This window comes from Mustela lutreola, chromosome 3 (genome assembly GCF_030435805.1).
Source record: "Mustela lutreola isolate mMusLut2 chromosome 3, mMusLut2.pri, whole genome shotgun sequence".
In the NCBI taxonomy this organism is placed as follows: domain Eukaryota; kingdom Metazoa; phylum Chordata; class Mammalia; order Carnivora; family Mustelidae; genus Mustela; species Mustela lutreola.
The window spans coordinates 118,342,685-118,362,345 of record NC_081292.1 but is presented as its reverse complement, the minus strand read 5'-3'; the positions used below and the strand labels follow the sequence as shown (position 1 = coordinate 118,362,345).

Below are 19,661 nucleotides of genomic sequence, written 5' to 3'. Positions count from 1 at the left end.
AATCAGTGCTTTGATATCTTATGTGATTAACTTACTAAATTCTGTTATTAGTTGTAATCATTTATAGAATTTTCTTCACCTTAACCATCAAGACAAATTTTCATCTATAAAGTTTTTACTTATTTCACTATCCATATGTTTTTCTCCCTTTTTTTTTCACAACCTCTTTATGCAAAATTAGCTACCCAAGATTATTTGACTTTTATGGAATAAATTAAGTTTTTGCAGCAGGCTGCTTTTTTTCAATGGTGGGTCTTTTCTGCTGGCATCTTTCCAGTAAGCTAGTTTCTTGGCAACTGCAACCCTTTTTCCCACCAAAGAGTTATTCTGCTTCTTAACACCTGTAACCTTCTTCTATTTCTTCCCTACTGGTGGTTACTTGCCTAGAACCCCTTCTCATCTGATTTGGCTTCTAGTGCTGCCACAACTTTATCTACCCAGAGATTGTGATTTTTGGCCTGATGAAGAGTGCTGTTCTGGTTTACAGTCCTTGAATATGAGTTTAGCTTCAAACATCATTCTCAGATTTTTCAGTGAATTCTTCTTTAAGACTCTATGATAAAATTTTTGTGTTGTTCTAAGAGGGATCTTTGGATCTTTGTGATTTCTGAGATTCTGTTAAGGTCTGTTTTAAAAATTGTGTGGATAGAAGATTGTATTTACTCCTGAGGGTAAATAATCTATCTTAGAGAAAGAACTTTTTTTTTGACATTTTTAAAAATTTAATAAATTAATTAATTAATTTTCAGCATAACAGTATTCATTGTTTTTGCACCACAACCAGAGGAAGCACTTTTAGTCCAAATGTAGAAACATTCCACATCCCACCAGGAGTAATTTTCAAAATGTTCAGTTTGCTTACATTAAGCAGAGTAATTCTCAAGATGTTTCTGAAAACCTTGATGACACTTGTCTTCAGTGATGATTCAGAGCCCCCTGCTCTGCATACAATGACCACTTCTCATTTTGCTTTTGCAGCTTCTGTGTGCTGAAACACATGGAACTTTACAATATCATTCTAGGCCCTAAGTTTCTTTCTTTTTTTTTTTTTTTTAAGATTTTATTTATTTATTTAATAGACGGAGATCACAAGTAGGCAGAGAAGCAGGCAGAGAGAGAGGAGGAAGCAGGCTCCCAGCTGAGCAGAGAGCCCGATGCGGGGCTTGATCCCAGGACCCCAAGACCATGACCTGAGCTGAAGGCAGAGGCTTTAACCCACTGAGCCACCCAGGTGCCCAGGCCCTAAGTTTCTTAAGAGGCAAAGTAGACTCCATAGTCATCTCTTAGCTTTCAACTTTATTTTCAGCCACCAAAGGAAATTCAGTAACTTCCTCAATATGATGACTTTAAATGCAACCAGGACTGGTAAGGCCAAAGCAGCCAGGGCAGAGCAGAAGACATAACACTTCTGTGCTGTGTTCATTCTGTGTTTCCAATGGTGTGAGGGTTTGGTTGGTGGAAACATTGAGTTTCACAACACTTATCTCCAAAAGCACTCTGGATGGAACTGTGAGTCACACCATCTTGAATTCTGGGAATTCAAGGCACACTCTCTTCATACCCCAACACCTAGCAATGGTTTGATGCCCTGCCAATTGACTGACAGCATAGTGCTGTTTTTGTTGCAAAAGTTGAACAAAGTTCACAATATCTGGTCAAATGGAAGCCTTGAACACAGCAGGCAGTTACAATTTTGCCAGATAACTCCCCTTCTTTGGAATAAACTGATATCAGTTGTTGCCCCACACCATAGTGGGGGAACCACTACACTCCTCTCAACCCAATAATTCCAACAGAAAACTGTCCCCTCTCCTTCTGGGCTAGCTAGAACATTTTTTTAAAAAAATTTAAGATTTTGTTTGTTTATTTGCGAGAGAGAAGGAGAAGTAGGCTCCCTATTGAGCAGAGAGCCTGACATGGGGCTCTATCCCAGGACTCCAGGATCATGACTGGAGCCAAAGGAAGATCCTTAACCAACTGGCTACCCAGGCACCTCTGGCTAGAACTTTTTAAATATATATTAAAAACAAGTGATATCAGGATTCCTCATTTTATTTTTTATTTAAATTGAGCATTTTAATATTTCATTATTGTATCTGAGGAATACTGTAAGTTTTTATAAAACATTTATCAGGTATCTAATTTATCTATTGCAGTATAACAAGTTACTTTAAAAATTAGTTCCTTAATATTGTTGCCACCTCCTTTTTCTGCCACTTCTGGTGCTGCTTCTGTGCTCCTTTGGTGCAGAACTGCTACCTCTTTATAAAGCAGCAGCTGAGGACCCTCTAGCACATGCCATGGCCTACAATAAAGTAAAGGAAGGAGCCCAGACTGAGAATAGTGATCATACTGATTTGAAGGTGGTGGGGCAGGATGGTTCTGTGGTGTAGTTTAAAATTAAGAGGACTATACTACTTAGTAAACTAATGAAAGCCTTTTGTAAATGATAGCATTTGTGATGAGGTTGATCAGATTTGATGAGCAGCCAGTCTATGAAACAGACACATCTGCACTGTTGGAAATGGAGAATGGAGATAGAATTGATGTGTTCCTGCATCAGATAGGAAGTGTCTACTAAAAAGGAAACCTGCTACTTCAAAACCCCTTCCTCCAGACCAAAAAATATTTTCAATAGAAAACCACAATTTGGTTCCACCACATTTTTACTACAATGTAGTTTTCTCTATTCTTTCATTTTTCCCTTTCCCCATTCATTTTTTGTACATAAGGTAACTGTGTATGTGCACAAGCGTATTACATTTTGTAAAAGTAAATGGCCAATCGTGTATTTTGATTAACATCAAAAGGAGATGGAATGACCTAAAAATACTGGTTCTGTGAAAATACCCTCTTTCTCCATTAGTGCTATGCTCATTCAGCTCTTATATTTATATTCTAGTAAGTTATTTTGCTCTCAGTGTTTAACAACAGTTAACAAAAAGAACATCAAAATCCTTGCCTATCTTGTTCAATTGGAGTATTTTAATGTTTTTCATTTATCATTATAAAACCAAGAATGATTTTATAACTTTATTATATATATCTATTACATGTAGGGCAATCTGTCTTTAAGGATAAATTACTCTAAAAGAAAATGAATTCCAGGTAGTTTTCCCTTCATGTCAAGCATTTTATTTAAATAATCTTCTTATTTATAATAAAAAAAAGAATGTCTCAAAGCAACAATAAAATATATTATCTCATATTACTTATGGGGTATGAATCTTGGAGCACCTTAGGAGTATGATTCAGGCTTCTCATAAAGATGTATTCAAAATATCAACCATGAATATGGTCAAAATGTCAATCAGGGCTCTAAGCACCTAGATTGGAGTTGGAGAATCAGCTTCCAAAATGGCCAATTCATATGGCTGGCAAGTTGGTGCTTGTTAGATGGAAACTTTAGATCCTTTCCACATAGACTTCTCTGTAAGACTGCTTGAATGCCCTCATGATGTAACAGCGGGCTGCCATTAGAGTGAGCGATCCAAGAGATAGCAAAGCAGGAGACAAAATGTTTTTATGACAGCCTTTAAATCATGTAATGTTATTTCCACAATATCTTATTGTAGCCCAATACATTATAAGAAGTAATTATATAAGTGCACGAATACCCGAAGGTAGGGATCAGGGATGTCTGGTCCAGGTGGCTCAGTCAGTTGAACATCTGCTTTCAGCCCAAGTACTGATCTCAGGGTCCTGGGATTGAACCCTGCATCAGGCTCACTGCTCAATGAGAAGCCTGCTTTTCCCTCCCCCTCTGCCTGCTGCTCCCTGTGCTGTGTTCTCTCCAAATAAATTAATTAAATGAATGAATGAATAAATAAATAAATAAATAATTCTTTTTTAAAAAGTGGATTATGGGGGACCATTTTAGACTAACTGCTGTATCAAATTAGTATCTATCTTCTATGAATAGTTTTGTCCTGTTTTATCAAATTCTTTATCAGCATTTGAAGTTATCATGAGATTTTCTTTAATATGTAAATATAATTAATTACTTTAGATGATTAATCAATCTTATATTTTAGATATATACCAAAATCATATGATATAAAATACATATTTGGAATTACTTTTGATTATTTGCTAGAACTAACAAAGCCATCTGGGCCAGTTATTTCTTTTATAGGTAAATATTACTATTTTTTTAATACTAAGAATTCTGTTCAGGTTTTCAATTTCTTTTTTCTTAAAATTTTAAGTTTTCCATTGTAGTCTCATAAAGCTGATGTTATTCGTATTACTTTTCACTCTCTATACCATGCAATATATCCCTTTTTTCATTCTAGATACTCTTTATAATTTTTCTCTTTTTCTCTTGATTAGTCCTTCCAGAAGATAATCTGTTTTTCATTAGTTTCAAAGATACAACCTTTGACATTGCTGATCCTCTATTTCATTTTCCCTCCCAAATTTCCAAATCTATCTCATATTTGATCTTCATAAATTACTTATAATTTGGTCATATATGCTTTTTTTATGCATAAATAAGTGTATATTCTTGATGCCTGTAGTTTCCATAATTTGTAATTCAGAGTCACGAATTTATCTTTTATCTATTTAATTGACCATTTGCTGAAGGAGATCTTCCACTATAATAGGGAATCATATCTCATTATATTTTATTTTTTAAAAATATATCTGAAGCTATATTAACTGACATATTCTAATTAATAACCATTATAGTTTTGCAAAATTAAACTTGTCATTATTGTTTAAAACCATTTAAGCCTAGACTCGAATGTGAAATGTGCTCTTTTCAGACATGAAAAGACAGAAAGTTTGCCTCTTAGCATCTCTTCTAAGGAAATTACTTGAGATTGTTCTGCATCAGAATAATAAAGTAATCCAAGGAAAGGAAGTCCCAGGATCTAAAAACCACAGGATCTACCTAGATAAACAATAAAGGGAAGACCAGGAATGAGATCTCTATTTAATATTCTGGGCTGCATGTTTTTCTCATTTAGTGCTCTGAATATATCATGCCAGCTCTTTTGGCCTGCCAGGTCTCTGTGGATAAGTCTGCTGCCAATCTAATATTTTTACCATTGTATATTACAGACTTCTTTTCCTGGGCTGCTTTCAGGATTTTCTCTTTGTCACTAAGACTTGTAAATTTTACTATTAGGTGACGGGGTGTGGGCCTATTCTTATTGATTTTGAGGGGCGTTCTCTGCTCCTCCTGAATTCTGATGCTTGTTCCCTTTGCCATATTGGGGAAATTCTCCCCAATAATTCTCTCCAGTATACCTTCTGTTCCCCTCTCTCTTTCTTCTTCTTCTGGAATCCCAATTATTCTAATGTTGTTTCATCTTATGGTGTCACTTATCTCTCGAATTCTCCCCTCATGATCCAGTAGCTGTTTGTTCCTCTTTTGCTCAGCTTCTTTATTCTCTGTCATTTGGTCTTTTATATCACTAATTCTTTCTTCTGCCTCATTTATCCTAGCAGTGAGAGCCCCCATTTTTGTTGAATAGCTTATTTGATTTCAACTTGGTTAGATTTTAGTTCTTTTATTTCTCTAGAAAGGGCTTTTATATCTCCCGAGAGGGTTTCTCTAATATCTTCCATGCCTTTTTCGAGCCCAGCTAGAACCTTGAGAATCGTCATTCTGAACTCTAGATCTGACATATTACCAATGTCTGTATTGATTAGGTCCCTAGCCTTCAGTACTGCCTCTTGTTCTCTTTTTTGTGGTGAATTTTTCCGCCTTGTCATTTTAAGATAAGAGTATGTGAAGGAGCAAGTAAAATACTAAAAGGGTGGCAACAACCCCAGGAAAATATGCTTTAACCAAATCAGAAGAGATCCCAAATCGTGAGGGGGGAGAAAGGAGATAAAAAGAGGTTCAGAAAGAAAGAAAAAAAAAAGAAAAGAATTTTAAAAAGAAAATGAATAAAGAAAAGTATAAAAAGAAAAATATATATTAGATAAACTAGTTAAAAAACATTAAAAAAGAAAAGGGTAAAAGTTAAAAAAAAATTTTAGCAGAAGAAGAGAAAAAAATGAAAAAGAAAAAAAAATTAAATTAACTGCAAGACTAAAGAATCATAGGAAGAAAGCCATGAGTTCGTGCTTTGCTTTCTCCTCCTCTGGAATTCTGTTGCTCTCCTTGGTATTGAAACGGCACTCCTTGGTAGGTGAACTTGGTCTTGGCTGGATTTCTTGTTGATCTTTTGGGGGAGGGGCCTGGTGTAGTGATTCTCAAGTGTCTTTTCCCCAGGCAGAATTGCACTGCCCTTACCAGGGGCCCAGGCTGACTAATCCGCTCGGGTTTGCTTTCAGGAGCGTTTGTTCCCTGAGCACTTTCCATGGAGTTCCGGAGGACAGGAATACAAATGGCGGCCTCCTGGTCTCCGGCCCGGAGGAGCAGAGAGCCGGGGGCCCCACTCCTCAGTGCGCTCTCAGAGAACAGCGCCCAGTTACTCCCGTCTGCCTGACCTCCGGCCGCGCTCCGAGCTCACCGAGCCTGCGACCAGTTCAAGGTAACCCCGAGCTGTGAGCTTACTGTCGGCTCTGTCTCTGTAGCCGGCTTTCCCGTTCCAATACCCGCAAGCTCTGTGACACTCAGACACCCCCGATCCTTCTGTGACCCTGCGGGACCTTAGGCCATGCTGACCGCGCGTGGGCTTCACCCCGGTTTAGCCTCTGGAGCGATGTCCCTCAGTGGAACAGACTTTTAAAAGTCCCGATTTTGTGCTCCGTTGCTCTGCCACTTGTCGGGAGCCGGCCCCAACCCCCGGGGTCTATCTTCCCGTCGCTTTGGATTCACTTCTCCGCCAGTCCTACCTTTCAGAAAGTGGTTGTTTTTCTGTTTCTAGAATTGCTATTCTTCTTCTCTTCGCTCTGCCCTGATGGATTTGTATGTGTTTGCAATCTTTAGATAAGCTATCTAGCTGATCTCCTGCTAGCTGGAGTAGTCTCAGCCTGCTACTTCTCTGCCATCTTGACTCCTCCCCCCCGCCCCCACAGATCTCTATTAAAAAAAAAAAAAAAAAACAGCTGGGATTTCTGGGTGGCTCAGTGGGTTAAGCCTCTGTCTTTGGCTTAGGTCATGATCTCAGGGTCCTGAGATTGAGCCCTACATCAGGCTCTCTGCTCAGTGGGGAGCCTGCTTCCCTCCCCTCTCTGCCTGCCTCTCTGTCTACTTGTGATCTCCCTCTCTGTCAAATAAATAAATAAAATATTTAAAACAAAACAGTACAAAAACAAAAACAAACAAAAAACCCCTGAAGTACAACCAGTTCAGACTGTAGAAAGAGAATGAATTTTCATTGGTAACTAGAAAAAAATCTTTATGAAGTTAAAAGTTAGGCTATGATGAAGACATATAATACAAGAGGAGGGGAGCAACAAGACTCTCCAACGAAGGAGGTGAAGAAGCTGAATGAGAAAGAATTAGTTCAAATATGAAGCAAAAAAAAAAAAAAAGCATACTTTTAAATAACTGATAAAATAAGGCATCTATTGTACTAGACACCTACTGAAGAAAATATAATCCAGTATGCTACTTGGTCAACTAGGGCACAATTTTTATTTAGTCATTAAAAATGATTGGCATATGAATGATAGGAGTTAGAGAAGTGTTAATATTCTTATTGTAAAAAATAAGGAGGGGCACCTGGGTGGATCAGTGGTTTAAGCCTCTGCCTTTGGCTCAGGTCATGATCCCAGGGTCCTGTGATTGAGCCCCCAATTGGGCTCTCTGCTTGGCAGGGAGCTTGCTTTCCCAACCCTCTCTCTGCCTGCCTCTCTGCCTGCCTGTGATCTCTGTCTATCAAATAAATAAATAAATAAATCTTTAAAAAAAAAGGAATCAAAAGATTACTGTTGAAGATACAGAGGTTTATATATGTTTTCACATTCAAAATAGAAAGGATAAAATATCCAAAATGTAAATCTGAAAAACTGAAGAGAAACTTTATCTGTGCGCTCCATACTCTTCTTTCATATCTTGATCTCAAAAAAAAAAAAAAAAAAAAATTCTACAGTTAAAGAGTGATGTATTTTCTGGAATTATGAAAATACTCATTTACTTTTGAAAGGCTGATAAAATTATTCAAGAAATTTCATGTGTTGGTAGTCAGATGCAACACCTCACATTGAGGGTAAGAGCTAAGTATTCCCTATCCCATAAATAAAAGGGTGGGTCACTTTGAAACTAGTCAGTTTCAGTAAGATCTGAATGGGCTGACTAGATGATGGTTGTAGAGGAATCTGCTAGGCCTTGCTCATCTGAAGGAGAGTGAGTTTCTTGACAGTTTCAAGACAGAATAGAATGCTTGCCAGCTGTTGGGGGGAAAGTTGCCAACACTTGAACCAAAACAATAAATAAAAATTTCCTCAAATTTGGAGAACTGGACCAATAAGCAGACAAAAAGACAAATTGGAAGTTAGCATGTTCTGCAATGACTGCCTGAAGCCCAGAGGTGTTTTGATGCCTTGCCTTTATGGGACAGTTGCTGCTTGCTATTTTATTGGGCTGGCATGAAAGTATAGCAGCAACTGGAACCCTGGCTTTTGTAATCTATAAACCCATGGTTTACTAGTGAGAAGGATGATGATGGAGTCTGATGATAATTTTCAGCTCATGGTAGGGGTGGGGGGATTAATCATTTATGATAATATAAACCCAACCACCATGAGTTGAGTATAGCTTTGAAGAAAATTCTTCAGGTGAAGCAATTATAGCATCTTGATGATGTCCAAAAAGAAATTCACTGAAAAGCTAAGCAAACAGGCATTTATTTGGGCAATTAAAATTGCAGTTTGGGAGCCACAGAATCAGGTAGAAACTTGATTTGTGTTCTAAGGAAGACAGAGATTGAAAAACGTTAAAAAGTCAAAGGCTCTAAATGCAGTTCTCATTTAGGTCTTCTATGCAAAACAAGGATTAAAACCAAATTAACTGAGATTACTGTAGTTAATATGCAAATGGTGGATCAAAACTTGTTAAACTACTTTGGCTCCTTTCAAAGAGAAAAATATGAATGATTCAGGTGTCATAATGAAAAGAAAGTTAAGTTCAGGCTAAAGACTGTGTTTGGCAAAAAGTTGGTAATTCCTCCTTCTTAAGGCCTCCTAACCCTATTTTAAAAGAAACTCTCTTAGCTAGGCTTGATTGTTCAGTTTTGAAACCTCCTATACATTTCCTTTTTTGATCAAGATCTTTCTTAGTAAGAAAGCATCAAAATCAATCTTTTGGTTTGGGTCCCATTGCATTGCCAGAGTGGTTAGTACCTGCTCTGGGTCTATCATGTCCCTCAGAATGGGGACTCTCATATTCTTATATATCTTTAAGTCTATTGTCTGCAAGTCCTAGGACTATATTTGAGAAAGAAGGAGGAAGCCTTTTAGGGAGAGGGTCTTTAGGCTATGGTCAATTAAGGTTTAATTTTTTTGTTGTCAAAGTATAGATCTCATTAACACTTTTTAAGATCGAACCATTCTTTTGGCATTTTGAGTAGAACTACGTGAGAAAAAGCACATTACAAACAGCTTAAATATAACAATTAAGATACAAGTTATGATAATGACTAATAGTACAACTTGTAAAACCAAACACAAAAGAGCTCCAAGCTCCAAGAACGTGAACTACTAGAAAATGTAAAAAGCCATCCTGGGGAAAATTTCGAACATCTCTTTAGGGAACTGACCAATGTAAATAGCTTAATAGTTTTTAGTTTTACCTTTTTCAGGGGGTTGATCTATACACAGCAAGCACTGTTTTCTGTTGTATAGGCTCCTACTTGGGCAGCTAAAAGGTTATCTGAAACTATTCTGCTGACTATTCTGACTCAGTATAGAGAGTCTAGGGGCCTCTGTTGGGCTCTAATGGTTCTAGAAATGGACAAGACGGTTCTGTTTATAGTTTGAGTGAGATTTCCCATCATAACTTAGCGCTGCCCCCTCATCGCCTTGCCTATGTCTGCCCAAGAGAAAAGGTTTGCCTTTGACTCCAATAAACAAAGCTGGGAGGACAACCTTGACGCTAACTCTAAGAACCATCCTGGTATTCTGAGAGATCTGTATATGCGTAATAGAATGTTGAGGGCCTTCTTTTTTGGGCTATGAGTACCTTGAGATTGTTTTGTAACCAATTTCAGGACCTGAAAAAGGGCAGCGTAAAAAGCCAAGTAAAACCAAGTTCCCAGGGGCGCCTGGGTGGCTCAGTGGGTTAAGCCGCTGCCTTCGGCTCAGGTCATGATCTCAGGGTCCTGGGATCGAGGCCCATATCGGGCTCTCTGCTCAGCAGGGAGCCTGCTTCCCTCTCTCTCCCTCTGCCTGCCTCTCTGTCTACTTGTGATCTCTGTCTGTCAAATAAATAAATAAAATCTTAAAAAAACAAAAAAACAAAAAACCAAGTTCCCACTAGTTGTCAAGGCATGTATAGGCCCAAGGCTAATGATCATAGCCACAAACAAAAATATATCCTTTAGGGGCACCAGATTGGTTTTAGAAATTGAGGGATTGGTTAGTAGGTACAGATGTTGTAATATTAAAAGGATGGTAGAGGTAGATATAGTGTGTTAATCATTGAAAATGGTGATGGTGGTGGAAGTATAAATACAGGCCTGGTCCTGAGTCTGGGGAAAACAGTCTACTCAGATGTCATCTGCTTCTCATCCTCATTAATTTGATTCAGAGATATCCAGTGTATCTCTAAAGAAGGCTCAGATGGAGCCTTCTTTAGCTGTGAGATGTGTACCCAAGCCTCAATACTTTTTTTAGTTTTACAGCATTGTTAGTGGTCTGGAGCATTTAGTAAGGCCCTTGCAACAGGGCTTAAGGGTTGTCTTTCTCTTTCTCCAGAATACCCAGTATTGTGACCAACAGGATCCTTTGAACTGGGATCCTGAAAGGCTTTTTTAACCTATTGGTGATAGGCTTGAGCATATGACATTAGAGCCTTTCACTAGCAGGTCATACTACCATGAGACAATAAGATTTCAGCAGAAGTTTATATTCTGATAGAATTCCAAGAAGTTTGCAGAGTTTCTGTTAAGGCTTGTATCATTTGCCCAGTGAAGTAGGTGCCTCAATTATTGGAAGTTATGGAAGGTATGCCCCAAGGGGGAAATATTTTATAACAGTTTTTGTTCCATTGTGAGGGCATCACCTTGCAGCAGGGAAAACATACAAATAAGAACATATTGGTAGCCCATACTAAGTAGTAGTTGAATGAAGTCCCGCTACAGGTGTTCAAAGGATTGAAAAAGAGGTCTGAAAGCTCTAGGAACAAAAACAGTTTTTCTGGGATTAGAGACCTAAGAGATTAAATAAACATTGCTGGTAGACTCTTTTTGCAATGTTGTAGAAATCTCACTACCAATGTCTATATTTATAATTTGAAACATTTAAAATGTACTGTAGTGTGTGAAGGAACAGAAAAACTAAAAAAAAAAAAAAAAAAAAAATGGGGTTAATGAGGAAGCCAGGAAGAACCAAGCAGCTCTCTTGGGTTTCCCATAGCCCTGACTGTTCTGTTCTTTATAGTCATTATCCATCCATCTTAATTTCTGATTTAGGGATACATTGTTGCCATGTTACCAAGACATCAGGATAGCAGATGTCTGATAAAAAGGGACCATATTTCACAGAAGCAGAAAGGGCTTTATGTATTTGTGCCAGTCTTATAAATACAATATAAAGAAGGTTCAGTGTCACTTTGACAGTGCTTCCCATGTAATTTACATATAGAATAAGCCTAATTAGTTTAATAAATCCTTTTGAATATTCCAGAGCAGAAAGACTTCGTTTAGATTTGGAGAAGTTTGTCAAAAATATCTTTTAAAGATTTTATAGTATTTGCCTAAATAGGATCACAGGTCATTATGAAACTTGTTATGTAGAAGTTAAAGAAACTTTCATAATCTTATCAGAAGTAGACCAAGACTCCAAGAAAACTTTGTCCTTTTAATCGAAAACCAAATTCTAATTTTGTATCAGCTTATGAAATTAAAGTTCATTTTAAAATAACTTCTTTTAATTCTTAGCCAGCTTGATCACACATTAAAATTCCTTTTTAAAGATTAATTTTATGCAATCCTTCTACAAACTTTTTTCCCCACATTCTGATTTTATCCTGTTTTTTGTTGTTGCTGCTGCTGTTATTGTTGTTTCTTTAAAACATTACTTTCAACAACAAAAAAAATCTCAAAACACACACACACACACACACACACACACACACACACCTGCCACATCTCCATTTCTCATACCTTCTCTTATTGAAAACATACCCTACATTGTGGATGATAGTCCTGTTATGTAAAGTATTCTTGGATGCATGTTTTATTTTTTTTTCTTCTCCTTCAGTAATTAGAGTATATCATGCAAGTTTCTTCTGGCCTAAAAAGTTTCTGCTAAAAAATCAGCTGATAGCTTTATGGGGTTCTTCTTGCATGTAACTGTCTTTTTTTCTATTGCTTTTAAAAAATTCTTTATCACCACTTTTTGCCATTTAAATTACTATGTGATTTTGTGTGGACTTCCCTGGTTTGATTTTATTTGAGGTTCTCTGTATATCTTTGATCAGGACTTCTGTTTCCTTCCCCAGATTTGGAAAATTTTCAGCTATGATTTCTTCAAATTTTCCGCACCCTTTTCTACCTCTTCTCCTTCTAGTGTCCCTATAATGCAAACCTATAATGCAAAGTATGCTTGATGTTTTCTCTGAGTTCCCTCAGCCTATTTTCATTTATTATTATTTTCTCTTTCCTTATCAGTTTGTCTTGCATTATTCTGGCCTCCAAGTCACTTATCTGCTCTTCTGCTTTCTCTAACCTACCATGTATTCCATCTAGTGTATTTTTAATTTAAGTTATTGAGATCTTTTTCTGATTAGTACTTATGTTTTCTCTCTTTAATAAATGTCTCAGTGAGGTCCTCCACTCTTTTCTCAAGGCCAGTAATTATATTTATGACCATTACTTTAGATTCTCTATCATGCATATTACTTCTCTGTTCTTTAGCTTTCATGTAGTGATTTTGTTCCTGATCTTTCATTTGGGACATATTCCTTTGTCTCTTCATTTTGTATAACATAGTATCCATTTCTCTGGGTTAGAGACTACACAGTAATCAACTACATCTCCTACTCTTGAAAGTAGTGGCCTGTAACGGAAGGGGTCTTATAACCCCCTACAGTGTAATATCCCCTATTCATCTGCAGTGGCAACTATGTGTGTTATGCATGCCCTACTACTGTGACTGAACCACTTTTGCCTTCAGTCCAGTCATTTGCAGTGGCTCTCATTGTCTGCTGTGGATAAGATTTTGTCCCTGTGTTGTTAGTAGACCAGTGTGGGGTCACTTTGGTTGAATAGGATGAGGCATTCGCCAGAGATGCAGTAGTACCAAATTGCAGGGCACTTCCCTTTGCTTTCCCCAGAGAATCTTCCATTGGTGGGCAGGTTCTGTAGTTGAACCAAAGTTATTTCCCCCAGCCTGCTATTAGGGTCACAGTCAGATTGGTATGCATGGTTGTCTTCCCCTCTTTCCAGATCAAGAGTCACTTTGGATTGGTGCTATATTTTACTGAGTCTCCTTACACATTGCCTGGCTTGTAGCACCATAATGGATGGACTCTAGAGTGGGCAGTGGAGGAGGTAGGTTTGCAGAAAATGTAGGGGTGAAGTCCATGCTGTTAGCAAGGTTTGCACAGATCTTCTATGGGGAGGACCTGGAGCTCCTTTAGTAAACTCCTTTAGTAAACTCCCACCACAGGGCTGAAGGAGATGAATCCACAGGCATATAGGGCCAAGACACATAGTGCCAGCAGGTTTCTTGGTGTCTTACACAGGAAAGACCTATAACTACCCAAAACTGCAGATCCCAGCTGGACTGGAATGGGCAGATCTGCAGAAGCATGCAGGGCTGGAGAATGCTGTTGGCAAGCTAGGTGGAAATTATTCCAGCTATACTACTTCCTACAGGTGTCCATGGGTCTATGCTTGGGGGCTGGGGAGGGAAATGACAACTGCCAGCTCTTCTCTTGAATAAGTCTCCCAAAGATCTCTTCCCCACCACTGCTCCCCATCATATATTCTGAGATTAGTAAACAAATCTCCCTCCCTTATACCTCTGGCATTTTTCAAACTGCTGCTTCTATATTGTCTCTTTGTGGGTATGCTTGTTATGCCATTTCTTTAAGGGTGGAGACCCAGTTTCCTATTGCCCTATAGGTACTACCAGAGCTGAGCCCACTGATTTTTAAATGTCCAGGTGTTAATGATAGGAACTCATGAAATTAGGTTCCTCTGATCTTCAAAGCCATATATTATGGGAATTCATCTTCCTTATGTGGAGTCCCTCTCCCTGGGGTGCCTAGTGTGAGGCTCTGTTTATCTCTACTCTCCATGTCCATGGTATCCCTCCCTCTTAGGGACAGTCCTGAGAGTCTATTTAGTTCCTCACCAGTCTCTGATCTTCCTACCCTCATTAGTGTGGCCTCCTTATTTTTAGCTTTGGAGAATCTGTTCTGCCAGTCTTCAAGACATTTTCTGTGTTTATTTTTTCTTTTTTTAAACATTGATATAGGTGTTACCTAGGTATATCTGTGAAACAAAGTGAGTTTAGGATCCTCCTACTCTCTCATATTCCCCACAAGTACAGATCAGTTTTTGTAGCTCCTTTGGTATCTGTATGTCCTGATTGATTGATTGATTGATTGATTGAGTTTTGCTTCTGTGATAGTTCTAGGCCATGGCTTCCCATTCACAATGTTTAAGTTGGTTATTTACCTCATTCCTTAGATGTCTCAGTCTTAGGAAGATCATTTGATGGTTAATTTGGTGGTTAATGCCTACAAACAGGAATTTAAAACTTTTGAGAGGCTATAGTGCACCCAGGGAGATGATTATAATTACTATAAGCAGGATAATTCCCAATGTATTTGGAGTATACTTTGGAATCCTTAGCTCCAAGACCTAAACCAATGAAAATCAAATAAGTCAAAGACCAAACTCATGGAGCGAATTACTTTTTTTTTTTTTTTTTTTTTAAGCCAAGTGACTTATTCCTATGTAACTGAGTTTTAACTTCCCCAGAAGAGTTAATCCAGGCAGAGCAGGTAGTGTTAGACACAGCACAGACACCTTGCTCATCTCAATGATAATCAAGAGCTATTCTATTAATAAGGAGAGTGACCAATGAGATGTCTTATTTTTTTTTTAAGATTTTATTTATTTATTTGACAGACAAAGATCACAAGCAGGCAGAGAGGCAGGCAGAAAGAGAGGGGGGAAAGCAGGCTCACTGCCATGAAGAGAGCCCGATGTGGGGCTCGACCCCAGAACACTGGGATCATGACCTGAGCCGAAGGCAGAGGCTTTAATCCACTGAGCCACCCAGGTGCCCCAAGATGTCTTATTTTTTTTCTTGTGAAAAGTCAGACAGAGAGGTTTTTTTTTTTTTTTTTTTTTTTTTTTTTTTTTTTTTTTTTTTTTTTTGGTACCCTGTAATAAAAGAGACTACCTTACTGTAGCAGTGGCCTGGGAGATACTAATGAAGGTTGCCATCCTTTTAGGCCAATGCCAGAGGAAAGAAAAGGAAGACAAAAAGGATTTTATATTTTGTTGAAGTAAGAAGTCTTGATCTGGTGTCTTGGTTTGAAGGAGTGCACACCTTGTTGTTAGTTAATTCTCCTCCTTGTCAATTTGATTTAGAGGTCTCTAGCATCTTTTAGTGAGTGTCAGGTCACAAGCACTTGGTAAGGTTGCTTCTAATGGTACAGGGGCTGTCTTTCTCTGATGTTTTAAAATACCAAGTTACAAGGACCAAGATGGACAGGCTTTTTTGAATTAGAATTTAGAAAGGCTTTTTTTAACCAGCTGATGACAGGCCTGAGAATAAAACATTAAAGATTTAACAGTATAAGTCATACTAACATAAGACAACAATGTAGACTAATAGAATTTTAAGAATTCTGTAAGGTTTTTATTAAGGTATCTTTAATTTGTCCAGTGAAGTGGGTGCCTTGATCACTGTACATGCCAACTGGGAAACTTTATTTTTTTTTAACGATTGGGTTCTGTTTTACTGCAAGGGTATCAGCTTTGTAACAAAGAAAGGCTGTAACCCATCCAGAATTCATACATTTAGTAACAAGAACACATTGATAACTCACACTAAATGATAGCTTAATAAGGCCCAGTTTCAGGTTTTAAAATTTTATAGAAGTCTGTACACCAGTGTCTATTCATAATTTGAGTCATTTTAAATATACTATTGTGGGTGAAGGTATGTAAAAACTGAAAAGTGGGGTTTGTCAGGGAACCAGAAAGAACCAAGTGGCTGTCTTGGGCATCTGGTAGGCCTGTTTATTGAATTTACAGCTATTAGTTATATATATTGATCTGTTTTCAGAAGCAGTCTATTGGCATGTCACAAGAACATTAGAATGGCAAAAATCTGATGAGGGGACATTTCTGCAGAAACAGAATGGATATTATCTACATATGCCACAATCTTACAAATACAATCTAAAGAGCACTTAGTATTATTTATTTGGTAGTATTTTCTATGTATTTTGCATATTAAATAAGCCTAATTAACAGATCTTTTGGAATATGCCAGGAATATGTTTTCCATTTATTTTAATCTTAGTTCTAACCACTTATAAAATTATTTTCTAAAGATACCATTTTTCACAAATTTTCTACAATTTTCTTTTTCATTTATATTTTACCTCAGGTGTTCCTTCACTATACCCACCCAGTCTCATTTTAGGACAAAATTACTTTCTTTTCCTTCCACAAAAATGGATTCCCATTTCTTATATCTTCTTTAACAAAAACACATCTCCTAGTTCTCTTGCATAGAGTTGCTTCCCTTAGTATTTCCAATAGTTTTAATTATATTTATTAAAATTCTTAATGCTTAGAAACCTTAATTTCTGGTAAAACCTGGTGGGAAACAAAGACAGAAGAAAAATATTCAATTTCCTTACTCCCTACAGCCCATTGACAAGTCCTTATAAAAGGCAGAGTGACATTCCTCTAGGGACTCAACTGCCTCAGTGTTAGTATTTTTGCTAGGGCAGAAGGCAGTCCTAGCCTGACTCCCCTCTCCCACCTCACCCCATCCTGTAGGTCTACTTTAACGTATAAAAATTCTTTTGGAAACTTCCTTTCTCTAAACCCCTCCAAGATAATGTTGATAATCATGCCCCAAGAATATGGCCCACTGATAAACATCTGAAGGGTCTCACGAATAAGGTTTTGTTAGATGGTAATAAATGACCTTTTCCCAACAGTAACTAGCCCCTTCAAGGTCCTGGAAACCTTGCTTCCAAAGTTCCTTCCAGACTTACACTATCCTTAACCCCCTCCCAACTTGAAAGTGTATAATGAGCCCCTCCTCATGACCCCTGTGCAGTTCTTTCTACCCATGGGTCCTGTCCCCATGCTTTAATAAAATCACAATAGATTTCTGCACTAAAGATGTCTCAAGAATTCTTTTTTTGACTGTGAGCATCAAACCATAACATTCTTTCCTACATCAAAAACTAAGTAGTAGACTGTTGTGAATATACTCTCCTATCAGCATTTTTTTTAATTTGCAAATTTGTGAATAAGAATTTTTAGAAGTGTCCTTTTTTGTAGTATGATTATTCAGTAAAGCAAAAAACAGTAAAGCAAAAAACATGTTTACTAACAGACCTAAATTTATCTATAGTTTCTCTGTGATAAGACACAGGTACATAAACCTGTATTTAATAATCAATATTTTAGCAATTTATCTTATTTGGAATTAAAACAGATATCCAAATAATTCAACACAGTTTAATCATTTAATCTAGCAAATATGCACATTTTTAGATTACCAAATATTTTGGAACTATTTAAAAGCTTACCTACAAACATTTAATTTATTCAATATATTTGTTCTTAACAATTACCCATGAAAACTTTATGAGACAGATAAAATCAACCATCATTTTAAGTCCCTTTTGCTGAAATTGCAACAGATAAAACATGAATTTAATAAATTTAAGTAAAATAAAAGTTGGTTATTTGTATTATATTTGATATTAATAACTCCAAGTGACATGCCTATATTAGTTAATCTAATGGAGGATACTCAGAAGAGAGGCAAACAGGGGCAAGCCTCCCCTATCCTGAGATGAAACTACCCTTAAAAAGAAAAAGACCTTCTACTTCACCCTGGAAGGAGCCCTCCACCAAGCTTTCTTACATGAACAACTACCTAATATGTAGATGAACACATGGACAAAAACCTGATTGGGTGACAGGCATATGGAGGGTTAATCAGATTAAAACAGCCCACGAACATGCTTCATAAGTACCCTAGACTTAGAAACTCTGGGGGTAACCCTCTTCAGTCCCCTCCTTCTCCGGGAGGTTTTGTACTCTCACTCAATAAACTTTGCTTTGTTGCCTACCACTCTGTCTGATCCACCTCTTCCTTCTTTCATCCTGTGTGACCAAGTGATGTGGGAAATAGGCAGAAGGAAATGTAGATAAAATTACACATCCATATAACCCACAGCCCACTGACCAATACTTGAGGCAGGCAGGGTATAATGTTCCTACAGGAAGCTCCAGTCTTAAAGCTAATGCCTGGCATCAGTTCCTCCTCACAGCCCTGGACAGCAGGGAGCCAGCTGGGAGAAGCATGCAGGGGTGGCAACAACTCTTTCTGCCCATGGATCCTGTATCTGTGCTTTAATAAAACTACGTTTTGCCCCAAAGATGTCTCAAGAATTCTTTCTTGGTCATGGGCCCCAGGCCTCACCTAAATCCCAAAACTTTATCATAAGAACTGTGGGCACTAAAGGAAAAGAAATCCTGAAACAAAACCATCAATCCCAAACTAGCTTTTATATCAAATATATATATATATATATATATATATAATCTATTATCTCTCTATATTTTAGGTCCTGCAAACTTTAAAAGCATTTGTTTTTATCTTTCTGTGTTTCAGAATGCCTAATCTTTATAAGTACTTACCTTCAAACCAACCAAATGTTATTTTACAAACCAATTTTAGCTATACCATTGGGAGGTAGAAACACATTTTATAATACAAATAGAAACACGTGTCAATATTACAGATAGATGCAGATCTTACAGCTTCTGTTTTAACATTACTGCCATCAAATAGGTACAAAATTTTCTACTTATAAAAGCTGGATCTGATCTTTAATATTTGTGGGGAATACATTTCAGGTTTTTATTTGTCCCTGACAGGTTAACTTTTAAAAGGCCTTTACCCCTTGTTTTCACTTGATAAGAACTACCTCCCTGAAATTTGCATTTTAAAGAGATGGGTGAGATAAGAATTCCTGCACAAGACCAAGCAGAACACTGTATATTAAAGGCACAGGGGAAATGCAAGCACTTTCTAGAAAGACCTTTGTTCTCCTAAGGCTAGAATTTTTACATTTAATTTATTGGCTGTCCCAGAGACAGCCAAATAAGGAACGGAGAGCTTGCATGTTACAGATAGGCAGAAAGCCAATCATGTTCTTAGGATGTAAAACAAGACTAGCAAGAAGGAAATAGTCATTGCCAGGAGAAAAGGGATTAATACCAATGGGTCTGGATTTGGAAAGGAATGGATAACATGTGATGAGGTTTCAGAATATGGTTGACATCAGGGGGGTGGTACTGGAGCGACAGCCAAGA

At 37.6% G+C, this 19,661-nt stretch overlaps 2 pseudogenes; one reads left to right on the top strand and one right to left on the bottom strand.

Annotated features, from left to right (window-relative positions):
* Positions 1-214: 214 nt before the first annotated feature.
* On the bottom strand, positions 215-2,302 carry LOC131827908 (large ribosomal subunit protein uL4-like; annotated as a pseudogene).
* On the top strand, positions 2,301-2,581 carry LOC131828098 (small ubiquitin-related modifier 2-like; annotated as a pseudogene).
* The last annotated feature ends 17,080 nt before the right edge of the window (positions 2,582-19,661 follow it).